This window comes from Globicephala melas, chromosome 5 (assembly GCF_963455315.2).
Source record: "Globicephala melas chromosome 5, mGloMel1.2, whole genome shotgun sequence".
Classification (NCBI taxonomy): Eukaryota; Metazoa; Chordata; class Mammalia; order Artiodactyla; family Delphinidae; genus Globicephala; species Globicephala melas.
The window spans coordinates 66602789-66619011 of NC_083318.1; the positions used below are offsets into that span (position 1 = coordinate 66602789).

Genomic DNA, 16223 nt, shown 5'->3' on the forward strand with positions numbered 1-16223 from the left:
GCATCGCTGATATTCAAAGCCAGGTCTCTTTCCAAAGCCTATGTTCTTATTCACCTGGAGGTGCTGCCACAGTATCTCTTCCCTAACCCCATTAGTTTTTGCTGTTGTCTACTACTGTCCCAATTTTTCGTTCCTTCATGCATTATATATCAAATAGCAATGAGATTCTTAATAGGCGCCCTGCCCTGTGCTAGATGCTCTCGATACAGCAGGGAAATCAATGCCTGTTTCTTCCATTCATGGAACTTACAGTTGATCAGAGGACACTGAGAATTACTAATCATCATCGTCAAACAGCATTTATTAAGTACCTAGAAAGTGCAGTCTCTGTCATTTTTGCAGCAGTACTTTACTTTGGTATTATCACCTCCACTTTACATATAAGGAAAGGGGCTCAGATACATTTGGCAGTTGGTTCAGTTCAGATTTCAGCCAGCTGTGAAGTGTCTGGTCTGGGATGCCAGCCTTGGCCTTTAGGATGTTCCGTTGCTTCCTCACGACATCACCCTGCCTCATTACTATGCCTCTTGATTCTTCAACGAATTTCTCATCAGGAACATAAGTCCCTGTGCCACCATCTTTTGCATTTTTTGCCTCTACCATCTTGTCACTTTCCCTCTAAGTTACTTCCCTTGTCAGAATCTCCCACAGATAGGATCATTTCTGTACAAAGTAATGTGTTCAAAGTAATGTGCTAATACTGTCTCTAATAGTCTCACCTCCCATGAGAAACACACGTGCACATGAACACACACACACACACACAAACACACACACACACTTTAGCCATAGGGGCATGTATTAAATGAACTAATATTCAACATGATAATTAAACATTTTCTGGAAAAGTCAGATTATAGTAGCTTTTTGCTTTTCAAGGCACACATAGTGCAAATTCAAAGCAAGTTTCAGCAGCAACCGCATTAGCTGTATTGCCTCTAAATCAGTCTTCTTTTAGGATGCTTCATAATCTTTGGTAATGTGACACGACTTAGACACATCATCCCAAATCATTTCAATCACTCCTGTAAATGTGTCATAACCATATCCTAGCTCTGGCAAAGTGATAAATTTCCCCTCTACTGTAAACTATCTTCTCTGACTTGTGGGAGTATCTGTCTAAGGAATAAATACATGGGCTATAGGAAGCAGCTCTCTCTTTATATACTGGAAGTTCTTTGAAGAACATTAAAAGATTTCAACATAGAGTATCTTAATTAACTAAGTAATACAGGTGCCTTCAGGGCTCCTTCCTTGGACTGTGATTGATGGATACCCTGTCCAGGTGTCACTACAGTTGCCCTGCTCCTTGCTGTATGGCAAGTTTTCAATCCCTCTGTTAGTCTAAGTTTACTCCTTTTTAGAGTTGAGATAATATCTGTAGTGGCTTTAAAACTGGCCCCAAATTCTATGACATACCTCCCATCAACAGATTGGGTCTGTGTCCCCTCTCCTTGAAATGCGTGGGCTTGTGACTGCTTGACCAATAGAGTACACTGAGGTGATGCCATGTGACTTCCAAGCCTAGGTCATAAAGGTCCTGCAGCTGCCATCTTGCTCAGGGAACACTTGCTCTTGGAACCTTATGCCTCCATGCCGTAGTCTTATTACCCAGAGTGCACCAAGCACTGCAGTTGACAGTCTCAGATGAGCCCAGCCTTCTAGCCATCTCCACTGAGGCACTAGACATGAAAGCAAGGTCATCTTGGGTCCTCTAGATCAGTCCATCTGGCAGCCAGATAACACCAAGTGACTGTCATCGACATGATGTAGAATTTCACCTCTCCAAGTCATGACTAAATTTCTTACACACAAAATCATGAAACATAATAAAATTGTCGTTGCTTTAACCCACTATGTTTGGGGTAGTTTGCTATGCAGCAATAGGTAAGTAAAACACTTATCTCATTCATCGTGAAGGATGTAGCAAGACTCTTAGCTTAGGGCCTGACCTCTGGTAAGCACTCAGTAAATGCTATTTTTATTTCTTGAGCATCTACTATGGTCACAAACACACATAAAGTGTTTTGAGGCATAGGAAAGAAGTGTAAGATATACTTTTTTCTCTTACAATTTTGGGAGTGGCAGTAAGGATGAATACACATGAAAAGATAATGTACCTTTTGTTAGAGTAATAAATGCTATAATTGCTGTAAGTGTTTAAAGAAAGGACAGGTAAGTCACTGTGAAGAAAGTGGTTCTTGAAATCTGAGGCCCCCATCTTCAGGAAGAGTAAGGGAATATTTGTTCCAGAGACTGTGCAAGATAATTGATCTGATTTTAATTCACGTTGCATAGATTAAAAGACAAGAGAGGTGATGCATATGTTTTGGTCACCTCCTATTCACCCTGTTGGTGAGGGAGGGATTCCTGCACTAGGGCTATGGGGATGGGAATGGCTGAATACAAGCCACTTGATAGTGGACAGATGAGATTGATAGCAGTTCAATAGTTGCATATATCCACAGTGAGGGGAGGAAGACATTGTATGTGGCTATGCAGGGTCACGCAGGTTTGTGCTCAGGAGCAGAATGAACAACCAGGGGCTGTGGGGGGCAGGCTTTATAGAATCAGGAGGGTGGAGTGACCCATGGTTTCCAGGAGGGGATGTGACTTGGCTTGAATATTTCTTAGGACTTGGAACTGAAACTCGATACTCAGGGATAAGTATCCTCTGCCTAGGTCCTTTGATGGAAAGTGTTGTCTGGGTAGGCAACCTTACTCACAGAAATAGATGGGAAAGGGAGACTTGCTGTCGGGCCATTGGAGACCCTCCTGGTTTTATCAGTTACATACATAAAAAAGCAGCACGTGATATTGAGCATTCATTTTTGGCCTTAAACTACATAATAATCTGCTCAAGATGGCAAAGCCAATGAAAAGTGCAGCTTGGTTTTGAATCTGAGTGTGTCTGGCCCAAAGTCCTTCATGAGCTCAAAGTCCGTGCACTGGATACAAATGAAGGAGTGGACAAGTTTATGAATACCACTGCGTGTGTGCTGCCTCTTTCTATGTCATCCTCCTCTATTTCACTGAATTTAGTCTAATCACGAGGCACCCAATACCCTAAGAATGTTCATGAGTATCTTATTACAGTTACAAAAGATGTCACCATTGGCAGAAGTGAGGTAAAGTGTACACAGGGGTGTTTTTGCAACTTCCTGGGAGTCAATAATTATTTCAGAACAAAATAAAATTTAAAAATGCTCAGGGGCCTAAGGTTCCTGGCTTTGGAGATGGTCACTGTAGTCACTATAGGGCAGCAGAGTCATGGTCAAGCTTGCCATCTACATGGGCACTTTTCACTGTTTCTCACCCCACCTCATGTCCTTAGTCTCTCCATATCAAGCCTAATTCTAGGTAATTATTAAAATCACTCTCTTGCACCCACTTCCAATTCCTTGTCTCTCTTGTTTTGGCTTCCTTGTGTTCATTGGCTAAACTGCAGCCCTGGTTAAATCCAACTCTGCCTCCACTGTGTCTTTACCAGGAGACCTGGATCCTGTGGGAGAAGAGCACACAGCCAGGCTGACTGGTGTTTTTTTCTTACATCTTGTATCTTCAGTGCCAAGAATAGTGCCTGACACATAGTAAACATTTAATATATATTTGTTTAATGAGTGAGTGAATAAAGGGTCATCTCTTGAGGGCTTCAGGCATCTAGGCAGCCATAAAGATGGCTGTATTAAGGACAGTAGACATATTCTCCCCTTCTCTTTATCTTTTATTCTGTTTACAGTGTCTCCCAATTCAGTCTGAGTAGAGCCAGCATTCAACAGGAAACTCTAAAGAGGGCTCTGATATTTATTAGTTCCTGAATGAAGTCTTCTTATATGTCACTCCAAAAAGTGGCATATAAGAAGGAGGAGACATTCATTATAGACATTATCTGATTTGAGGATACCTTCCACTTAGGTAGAGAATCCAGTTGTGTAAGTGAAATGACAGAAAGTAATGAAGATGCCTCTGTCCAAATATCTTGATTACTTTCTTAAAACTGAAATCCGAGAGACCTTCAAGGTGGCGGAGGAGTAAGACATGGAGATCACCTTCTTCCCCACAAATACATCAGAAATACATCTGCTGTGGAACAACTCCTACAGAACACCTACCTAACACTGGCAGAAGACCTCAGACTTCCCTAAAGGCAAGAAACTCCCCACGTACCTGGGTAGGGCAAAAGAAAAAACAGAGACAAAAGAATAGGGATGGGACCTGCACCTCTGGGAGGGAGCTGTGAAGGAGGAAAAGTTTCCACACACTAGGAAGCCCCTTCACTGGCAGAGATGAGGGGTAGCTGGTGGGAAGCTTTGGAGCCATGGAGAGAGCAGCAACAAGGGTGCAGAGGGCAAAGCGGAGAGATTCCCGCACAGAGGATCGGTGCCAACCAGCACTCACCAGCCCGAGAGGCTTGTCTGCTCACCCACCAGGGTGGGTGGGGGCTGAGAGCTGAGGCTTGGGCTTCGGAGGTCAGATCCCAGGGAGAGGACTGGGGTTGGCTGTGTGAACACAGCCTGAAGGGGGCTAGTGCACCACAGCTAGCCAGGAGGGAGTCCGGGAAAAGGTCTAAAACTGCCTAAGAGGCAAGAGACAATTGCTTTGGGGTGAGCGAGGAGAGGGGATTCAAAGCGCCATCTAAATGAGTTCCAGAAATGGGCGTGAGCCGCGGCTATCAGCGTGGACACAAGAGACGGGCTACAGCCACCAAGAAGCCTGTGTGCAAGCACAGGTCACTATCCACACCTCCCCTCCCGGGAGCCTGTGCAGCCCACCACTGCCAGGGCACCGTGATCCAAGGACAACTTCCCCAGGAGAACACACGACACGCTTCAGGCTGGTGCAACGTCACAGTGACCTCTGCTACTGCAGGCTTGCCCCGCATCCATACCCCTCCCTCCCCCCCCGCCTGAGTGAGCCAGAGTCCCCGAAGCAGCTGCTCCTTTAACCCCGTCCTGTCTGAGCAAAGAACAGACAACCTCAGGTGACCTGCACGCAGAGGCAGGGCCAAATCCAAAGCTGAACCGAGGGAGCTGTGCAAACAAAGAAGAAAAAGGGAAGTCTCTCCCAGCAGCCTCAGGAGCAGCGGATTAAATCTCCACAATCTACTTGATGTACCCTGCATCTGTGGAATACCTGAATAGACAATGAATCATCCCAAAATTGAGGCGGTGGACTTTGGGAGCAACTGTAGACTTGGGGTTTGCTTTCTGCATCTAATTTGTTTCTAGTTTTATGTTTATTTTAGTTTAGTATTTAGAGTTTATTTATCATTGGTAGTTTTGTTTATTGATTTGGTTACTGTCTTCCTTTTTTTAAAAAAAAATATATGTTTTTTCTTTTTCTCTTTTTGTGACTGTGTATGTGTATGCTTCTTTGTGTGATTTTGTCCATATAGCTTTGCTTTTACCATTTGTCCTAGCATTCTGACTGTCTGTTTTTTTTTGTTGTTGTTTGTTTTATTATAGTTTTTAGCGTTTATTATCATTGGTGGATTTGTTTTTTGGCTTGGTTGCTCTCTTCTTTCTTTTTTTTAAAATTACTTTTAAATTATTTTTATTTTTAATAATTTTTAATTTTAGTAACTATTTTATTTTATTTATTTATTTTTTCGTTCTGTCTTTTTTTTTCTCCCTTTTCTTCTGAGCCGTGTGGCTGACAGGGTCTTGGTGCTCATCTGGGTGTCAGGCCTGAGCCTCTGAGGTGGGAGAGCCAAGTTCAGGACATTGGTCCACCAGAGACCACCCAACTCCACTTAATATCAAACAGCAAATGGGGATATATGTATATATATAGCAGATTCACTTTGTTTTAAGGCAGAAACTAACAAACCATTGTAAAGCAATTATACTCCAATAAAGATGTTAAAAAAAAAAAAAAGGGCGAAAGTTCTCCCAGAGATCTCCATCTAAATGCTAACACCCACCTCCACTCAACAACCAGCAAGCTACAGTGCTGGACACCCTATGATAAAGAACTAGCAAGACAGGAACACAACCCCACCCATTAGTAGAGACCCTGCCTAAAATCATAAAAAGGTCACAGACACCCCAAAATACACTACTGGATGTGGTCCTGCCCATCAGAAAGACAATATCCAGTCTCATCCACCAGAACACAGGCACCAGTCCGCTGCACCAGGAAGCCTACACAACCCACTGAACGAGCCTTAGCCACTGCAGGCAGACACCAAAAACAATGGGAACTACGAACCTGCAGCCTATGAAAAGGAGACCCCAAACACAGTAAGTTAAGCAAAATGAGAACACAGAGAAACACACAGCAGATGAAGGAGCAAGGTGAAAACCCACCAGACCAAACAAATGAAGAGGAAATAGGCAGTCTACCTGAAAAAGAATTCAGAGTAATGATAGTAAAGATGATCCAAAGTCTTTGAAATAGAATGGAGAAAATACAAGAACCATTTAACAAGGACCTAGAAGAACTAAAGAGCAAACAAACAATGATGAGAAACACAATAAATGAAATTAAAAATTCTCTAGAAGGAATCAATAGCAGAATAACTGAGGCAGAAGAAAGGATAAGTGACCTGAAAGATAAAATAGTGGAAATAACTACTGCAGAGCAGAATAACGAAAAAAGAATGAAAATAATTGAGGACAGTCTCAGAGACCTCTGGGACAAGATTAAACTCACCAACGTTTGAATTATAGGGGTCCCAGAAGAAGTAGAGAAAAATAAGGGGACTGAGAAAATATTTGAAGAGATTATAGTTGAAAACTTCCCTAATATGGGAAAGGAAGTCCAGGAAGTACAGGGAGTCCCATACAGGATAAATCCAAGGACAAACATGCCAAGACACATATATTAATCAAACTATCAAAAATGAAATACAAAGAAAACATATTAAAAGCAGCAAGGGAGAAACAACAAATAACATAGAAGGGAATGCCCATAAGGTTAACAGCTGATCTTTCAGCAGAAACTCTGCAGGCCAGAAGGGAGTGGCAGGACACATTTAAAGTGATGAAAGGGGAAAAACTACAACCAAGATTACTCTGCCCAGCAAGGATCTCATTCAGATTCGACGGAGAAATTAAAACCTTTACAGACAAGCAAAAGCTAAGAGAATTCAGCATCACCAAACCAGCTTTATAACAAATGCAAAAGGAACTTCTCTAGGCAGGAGACACAAGAGAAGGAAAAGACGTACAATAACAAACCCAAAACAATTAAGAAAATGGTAATAGGAACATACATATCTATAACTACCTTAAATGTAAATGGATTAAATGCTCCAACCAAAAGACATAGACTGGCTGAATGGATACAAAAACAAGACCCATATATATGCTGTCTACAAGAGACCCACTTCAGACCTAGGGACACATACAGACTGAAAGTGAGGGGATGGAAAAAGACATTCCATGCAAATGGAAATCAAAAGAGAGCTGGAGTAGCAATTCTCATATCAGACAAAATAGACTTTAAAATAAAGACTGTTACAAGAGACAAAGAAGGACACTACATAATGATCAAGGGATCAATCCAAGAAGAAGATATAACAATTGTAAATATTTATGCACCCAACATAGGAGCACCTCAATACATAAGGCAAATGCTAACAGCCCTAAAAGGGGAAGTTGACCAACACAATCATAGTAGGGGACTTTAACACCCCACTTTCACCAATGGACAGATTATCCAAAATGAAAATAAATAAGGACACACAGCTTTAACTGATACATTAAGCAAGATAGACTTAATTGATATTTATAGGACATTCCATCCAAAAACAGGATATTACACTTTCTTCTCAAGTGTTCATGGAACATTTTCCAGGATAGATCATATCTTGGGTCACAAATCAAGCCTTGGTAAATTTAAGAAAATTGAAATCGTATCAAGTATCTTTTCCGAACACAAGGCTATGATACTAGATATCAATTACAGGAAAAAATCTGTAAAAAACACAAGCACATGGAGGCTAAACAATACACTATTAAATAACCAAGAGACCACTGAAGAAATCAAAGAGGAAATTTAAAAATACCTAGAAACAAATGACAATGAAAACATGATGACCCAAAACCTATGGCATGCAGCAAAAGCAGTTCTCAGAGGGAAGTTTATAGCAATACAATCCTACCTCAAGAAACAAGAACATCTCAAATAAACGACCTAACCTTACACTTAAAGCAATTAGAGAAAGAAGAACAAAAAACCTCAAAGTTAGCAGAAGGAAAGAAATCATAAAGATCAGATCACAAATAAATGAAAAAGAAATGAAGGAAATGATAGCAAAGATGAATAAAACAAAGCTGGTTCTTTGAGAAGATAGACAAAATTGATAAACCATTAGCCAGACTCCTCAAGAAAAAAAGGGAGAAGACTCAAATCAATAGAATTAGAAATGAAAAAGGAGAAGTAACAACTGACACTGCAGAAATACAAAGGATCATGACAGATTACTACAAGCAACTATATGCCAATAAAATGGACAACCTGGAAGAAGTGGACAAATTCTTAGAAGAGCACAACCTTCTGAGACTGAACCAGGAAGAAACAGAAAATATAAACAGACCAATCACAAGGACTGAAATTGAGACTGTGATTAAAAATCTTCCAACAAACAAAAGCCCAGGACCAGATGGCTTCACAGGCAAATTCTGTCAAACATTTAGAGAAGATCTAATACCTATCCTTCTCAAACTCTTCCAAAATATAGCAGAGAGAGTAACACTCCCAGCTCATTCTGCGAGGCCACCTTCACCCTGATACCAAAACCAGACAAAGATGTCACAAAGAAAGAAAACTACAGGCCAATATCACTGATGAACATAGATGCAAAAATCATTAACAAAAAGTACCAAACAGAATCCAACAGCACATTAAAAGGATCAGACACCATGATAAAGTGGGGTTTATCCCAGGAATGCAAGGATTCTTCAATTATACTCAAATGTAATAAACCACAATCAGTGTGATACACCATATTAACAAATTGAAGGTTAAAAACCATATGATCACCTCAATAGATGCAGTTAAAGTTTTTGACAAAATTCAACACCTATTTATGATAAAAAACCCTCCAGAAAGAAGGCATAGAGGGAACTTACCTCAACCTAATAAAGGCCATATATGACAAACCCACAGCCAACATCGTTCTCAATGGTGAAAAACTGACACCATTTCCTCCAAGATCAGGAACAAGAGAAGGTTGTCCACTCTCACCACTATTATTCAACCTAGTTTTGGAAGTTTTAGCCACAGTAATCAGACAAGAAAAAGAAATAAAAGGAATCCAAGTTGGAAAAGAAGAAATAAAGCTGTCACTGCAGATGACATGATACTATACCTACAGAATCCTAAAAATGCTACCAGAAAATTACGAGAGCTAATCAATGAATTTGGTAAAGTAGCAGGATACAAAATTAATGCACAGAAATATCTTGCATTCCTATACCCTAATGATGAAAAATCTGAAAGAGAAATTAAGGAAACACTCCCATTTACCATTGCAACAAAAAGAATAAAATACCTAGGAATAAACCTACCTAAGGAGACAAAAGACCTGTTTGCAGAAAGTTATAAGACACTGATGAAAGAAATTAAAGATGATGCAAACAGATGGAGAGATATACCATGTTCTTGGATTGGAAGAATCAACATTGTGAAAATGACTCTACTACACAAAGCAATCTACAGATTCAATGCAATCCCTATCAAACTACCAGTGTCATTTTTCACAGAACTAGAACAAAAAATTTCACAATTTGTATGGAAACACAAAAGACCCCGAATAGCTGAAGCAATGTTGAGAAAGAAAAACGGAGCTGGAGGAATCAGGCTCCCTGACTTCAGACTGTACTACAAAGCTACAGTAATCAAGACAGTATGGTACTGGCACAAAAACAGAAATATAGATCAATGGAACAGGATAGAAAGCCCAGAGATAAACCCACGCACATATGGTCACCTTATTTTTGATAAAGGAGGCAAGAATATACAATAGAGAAAAGACAGCCTCTTCAATAAGGTGTGCTGGGAAAACTGGACAGCTACATGTAAAAGAATGAAATTAGAACACTCCCTAACACCATACACAAAAATAAACTCAAAATGGATTAAAGACCTAAATGTAAGGCCAGAAACTATCAAACTCTTAGAGGAAAACATAGGCAGAACACTCTATGACATAAATCACAGCAAGTTCCTTTTTGACCCACCTCCTAGAGAAATGGAAATAAAAACAAAAATAAACAAATGGCACTCAATGAAACTTCAAAGGTTTTGCACATGGAAGGAAACCATAAACAAGACAAAAAGACAGCCCTTAGAATGGGAGAAAATATTTGCAAATGAAGCAACTGACAAAGGATTAATCTCCAAAATTTACAAGCAGCTCATGCAGCTCAATACCAAAAAAAAGAAACAACCCATTCCAAAAATGGGCAGAATACCTAGACATAGACATATCTCCAAAGAAGATATACAGATTGCCAACAAACACATGAAATGATGCTCAACATCACTAATCATTAGAGAAATGCAAATCAAAACTACAATGAGATATAATCTCACACCAGTCAGAATGGCCATCATCAAAAATTCTACAAACAATAAGTGCTGGAGAGGGTGTGGAGAAAAGGGAGCCCTCTTGCACTGTTGGTGGGAATGTAAATTGATACAGCTCCTATGAGAACAGTATGGAGGTTCCTTAAAAAGTAAAAATATAACTATCATATGACCCAGCAATCCCACTACTGGGCATATACCCTGAGAAAACCATAATTCAAAAAGAGTTATGTACCACAACATTCATTGCAGCTCTATTTACAATAGCCAGGTCATGAAAGCAACCTAAGTGTCCATTGACTGATGAATGGATAAAGAAGACGTGTCACATATATACAATGGAATATTACTCAGCTGTGAAAAGAAAGGAAATTATTTGTAGTGAGGTGGATGGACCTAGAGTCTGTCATACAGGGTGAAGTTAAGTCAGAAAGAGAAAAACAAATAGTGTATGCTAATGCATATATATGGAATCTCCAAAAAAGAAAATTAGTTCTGAAGAACCTAGGAGCAGGACAGGAATAAAGATGCAGACGTAGAGAATGGACTTGAGGAGGGGGACACGGGGAGGGGGAAGGGTAAGCTGTGACGAAGTGAGAGAGTGGCATAGACATACATACACTACCAAGTGTAAAGTAGATAGCTAGTGGGAAGCAGCTGCACAGGGAGATCAGCATAGATCAGCTCAGTGCTTTGTGACCACCTGGAAGGGTGGGATGGGGAGATGCAAGAGGGAGGAGATATGGGGATATATGTATATGTGTAGCTGATTCACTTTGTTATAAAGCAGAAAGTAACACAACATTGTAAAGCAATTATACTCCAATAAAGATGTTAAAAAATAAATAAAAAAAATAAAAAAATAAATCTTCAGGAAAAAACCCTGAAATCCACTAGCAATGATACATAAGCGTTGCATTTTATGCTATAATTTAGTATCTGAAAATAAAACAAGCAATTAACAGTTATTTCCATACCTTTTTTTATGAGTTAATTTGAGTAATATTTCTACCCTTGTTTTTGCTACATTTATTTTATTTTAACAACTTTTAACACAGCGGTCTCTCTTAACAGATTGCCTTTTCTTCAAGGGGAGTGAACACAGACTATTGCTTTGTACTTTCCTAGTGCTTAACACGGTGCCTTTGGGACTTCCCTGGCGGTCCAGTGGTTAAGACTTCACCTTCCAATGCAGGGGGTGCAGGTTCAAACCCTGGTCAGGGAGTTAAGATCCCACATGCCTCCTGGCCAACAAAACCAACACATAAAGCAGAAGCAATATTGTAACAAATTCAATAACGACTTTAAAAATGGTCTGCATCAAAAAAAAAAAAAACTTAAAAAAAATACAAACCACCACAGTGCCTGGAACATAAGAAGCAGTTCCTAAATGTTTCCTGGAAAAAATAAAGATGTGAATGAATTTGTACACAATCATATTTATCCCACAATACTCTCAGCAATCCTCCTACATAGGCACATAGTAAACTTTGAGATGGGAGGAAGTTATGCCTTTTTTTGTATGGTGGGAGAAAGATGATTATGAAATAGGAAGTGGGAGAAGATCCATCATGATAACTGGACCACAGTCATGTTCTCAGCACAATTTTGGTAGAATGTATATGGAAGTGGAGAATCTAGAAATTGATATTTTGTATTGTTGTTTAAACGTTTTATTGTGATAAGAAAATAACATGAAATCTGTCCTCCCAACAAACTTTGGATACATTATTGTTGATTGTAGGTGCACTGTTGTACAACAGATCTCTAGAGTTTATTCATCTTACTTAACTGAAACTTTATATCTGATGATTAATAACTCCACATTTCCACCTTCTCTGCAGTCACTGGTAACTACCAGTCTGGTCTTAGATTTTATGAATTTGACTATTTTAGATACCTCTTATAAGTGGAATTATATAATGTGTTTATTTCTGTGCCTAGCTTTATTTCACTTAGCGTCATGTCCTCAAGGTTCATCCATGTTGAATGTTAAAACAAATTTCTAGGCCCAAGATGGAGGCACTCCTGTTCAGGGTGCCATGTTAGCAAACCAAAACTTAGATAACGTCTGTGTACCTGTAAATGTTCCACTTGACTGGAAGCGTAGTATATCCTGTCAGCCAGTCCCCAAACACCAAGCCAACTCTGGGCTCTATACTCACTTCCTTGTTCCTTGATCATTCTAAATAAGGTCATATGTGCAACCACAGCCAATCAACTTAAGCCCAATACTTCTTGTTTCCTGCTTGCCTTTTTCTATAAAGGCTTGCAGCCCTTTTCCCTTACTTTGCTGTTCTCGGCACTCTTGATGGTGGAGCCTGCCTGCTTCAAGAAGTGTTACATAAAGTTTGTTTGTATTACCTATATTATCTTATTTAATCATTTGACATGTTGCATATTGCAGAATTTTCTTCTTTTTTAAAAGCTGAATAGTATTTCATTGTATGTATATACCACATTTATTAATTTTTAACTTTTTAAATATAATTTTTTATTGAGTTATATTTGATGCACAATTATATGATTACAGGTACAATATAGCAATTCACAATTTTTAAAGGTTATACTCCATTTATAGTTATAATAAAATATTGGCTATATCCTCTGTGTTACACAACATGTCTTTTACCTTATTTTATACATAATAGTTTGTACCTTTTAATCCCCTACTCCAGCTTGCCCCTCCCCCCCTTCCCTCACCCACCTAGTAACCACTAGTTTGTTCTCTATATCTGTGAGTCTGTTTCTTTTTTGTTATATTCACTAGTTCGTTGTATTTTTTAGATTCTACATGTTAATGATGTCATAAGTATTTGTCTTTCTTTGTCTGACTTATTTCACTTAACATAATACCCTCCAAGTCTATCCATATTGTTGCAAATGGCAAAATTTCCTTCTTTTTTATGGCTAAGTAGTATCCCATTGTATGTATATACCACTTTCTTTTATCCATTTATCTGTCGATGGACACTTAGTTTACTTCCATATCTTGGCAATTGTAAATAATGCTGCTATGAACACTGGGGTGCATGTATCTTTTTGAGTTAGTGTTTTTGTTTTCTCTGGATAAATACCCAGGAATGGAATTGCTGGTCCTAGAGTAGTTCTATTTTTAGTTTTTTGAGAAATCTCCATATTGTTTTTCACGGTGGCTGCACCAAGGTACATTCCTACCAACAGTGTGCAAAGGTCCCCTTTTCTCCACATCCTTGCCAACATTTGTTATTTGTGGTCTTTTTGATGATAGCCATTCTGACAGGTGTGAGGTGATATCTCATTGTGGTTTTGATTTGCATTTCCCTGATGATTAACGATGTTGAGTATGTTTTCATTTGCCTGTTGGCCATTTGCATTTCCTCTCTAGAAAAATATCTATTCAGATCTTCTGCCCATTTTTTAATTGGGCTATTAGGTTTTTTGATGTTGAGTTGTATGAGCTGTCTATATATTTTGAATATTAACTCCTTTGATCAGATAATTTGTAAATATTTTATCCCATTCAGTAGGCTTTTTGTTTTGTCAATGGTTTCCTTTGCTGTGCAAAAGCTTTTAAGTTTAATTAGCTCCCATTAGTTTATTTTTGCTTTTATTTCCTTTGCTTTAGGAGACAGATCCAAAAAAAATATTGCTATGATTTATGTCAGAATGTTCTGCCTGTTTTCCTCTAGGGTTTTATAGTTTCTGGTCTTACATTTAAGTCTTTAATCCATTTTGAGTTTCTTTTTCTGTATATGGTGTTAGAGAATGTTGTATGATGCCAGCATCACCCTGATACTAAAACCAGACAAACATATCCCCAAAAAAGAATATTACAGGTCAATATCACTGATGAACATAGATGCAAAAACCCCCAACAAAATATTAGCAAACAGAATCCAACAATACATTAAAAAAGATTATATACCATAATCAAGTGGGATTTATCCCAGGGATGCAAGAATTTTTCAATATCCACAAATCAATCAGTGTGATAACGTCACATTAACAAGTTGAAGAATAAAAATCATATGATCATCTTAAAAGATGCAGAAAAAGCTTTTGACAAAATTCAACATCCATTTATGGTAAACACTCTCCAGAAATTGAGCATAGAGGGACCTTACCTCAACATAATAAAGGCCATATATGACAAATCCACAGCTAACTTCATACGCAGTGGTGAAAAGCTGAAAGCATTTCCTCTAAGATCAGGAACAAGACAAGGATGCCCACTCTCATCACTTTTATTCAACATAGTTTCGGAAGTCCTAACCACAACAATCAGACAAGAAAAAGAAATAAAAGGAATCCAAATTGGAAAGAAGAGGTAAAACTGTCACTATTTTCAGATGACATGATACTATACATGTAAAATCCTAAAGATGCCACCAAAAAACTACTAGAGCTCATCAATGAATTTGGTGAAGTTGCAGGATACAAAATTAATATATAGAATTCTGTTGCATTTCTATACACGAACAACGAAATATCAGAATGGAAACAATCCCATTTACCATCACATCAAAAAGAATAAAGTACCTAGGAAAAAACCTACCTAAGAGGTAAAAGACCTGTACTCCAAATACTACAAGACGCTGATGAAAGAAATCGAAGATGACACATACAGATGGAAAGATATACTATGTTCTTGGATTGGAAGAATTAACATTGTTAAAATGACCATACTACCCAAGGCAATCTACAGATTCAGTGCAATCCCTATCAAAATACCAATACCAAAATACCATTTTTCACTGAACTAGAACAAATAATTTTAAAATCTGTATAGAAACTTAAAAGACCCCGAATAGCCAAAACAATCCTGAGGAAGAGGAACAGAGCTGGAAGAGTTATGCTTCCTGACTTCAGACTATACTACACAGCTATAGTCATCAAAAAGTATGGTACTGGCACAAAAACAGGCACACAGATCAACAGAACAGAATAGAGAGCCCAGTAATAACCCCCTGCACTTATGGTCAGTTAATCTATGACAGAGGAGACAAGAATATACAATGGATAAAAGACAGTCTCTTCAATAAGTGGTGATAGGAAAACTAGACAACTACATGTAAAAGAATGAAATTAGAACATTCTCAAATACCATATGTATATACCACATTTAGAAATTAATATTCTTAAAACCACCCATGCCCAGGTACCCATTGAAAAATGATCCTGCATTCTCAGGGCTATGATACACTAGGCCAAAGACTGCTCTCTAGAGGGTAAGCTCTGTAAGAGCTATCTTGGACACCACTAAATCCTCTGAACTTATCATAGTGCTGGACACATAATAAGTACTCAAAAAACATTCATTGAATAAATAAATGAATGAGATAGGCCCATCACTGTTGTTGCTGTTTCTTCAAATCTTGCTTCTTAACTAAATCTGATGCCTGATTAAAAGCCACCTTCACTAACTCATCTTAATCCTGTTTATTAAAAAAATTTTTTTTTTACCAAATCCCATTGTACGGGGCACAATAGAGACTCTTTATTGGTCTTAATGATCTAAATGTACTTAGGTTAAGGCCATGTAAGTAGACTACCCACTAAAACATCCAGGACTTGGTTTTGCTGTTCTATATTTACTTGGATGACATGCTAGGAATTATTTTTCAGTTCAAATGATCTTTTCTGTCTGCTTATAAATTCTTATTGTTTCAATGCCATCCATGGCTAATTCAAATAACCATTGAAAA

General features: G+C 38.6%; 1 protein-coding gene across 3 annotated transcripts in view; it reads left to right on the forward strand.

The window, feature by feature from the left end:
- Positions 1–16223, forward strand: part of GRXCR1 (glutaredoxin and cysteine rich domain containing 1) — a 313882-nt gene that overhangs the window by 119477 nt on the left and 178182 nt on the right. The window lies entirely within an intron of this gene.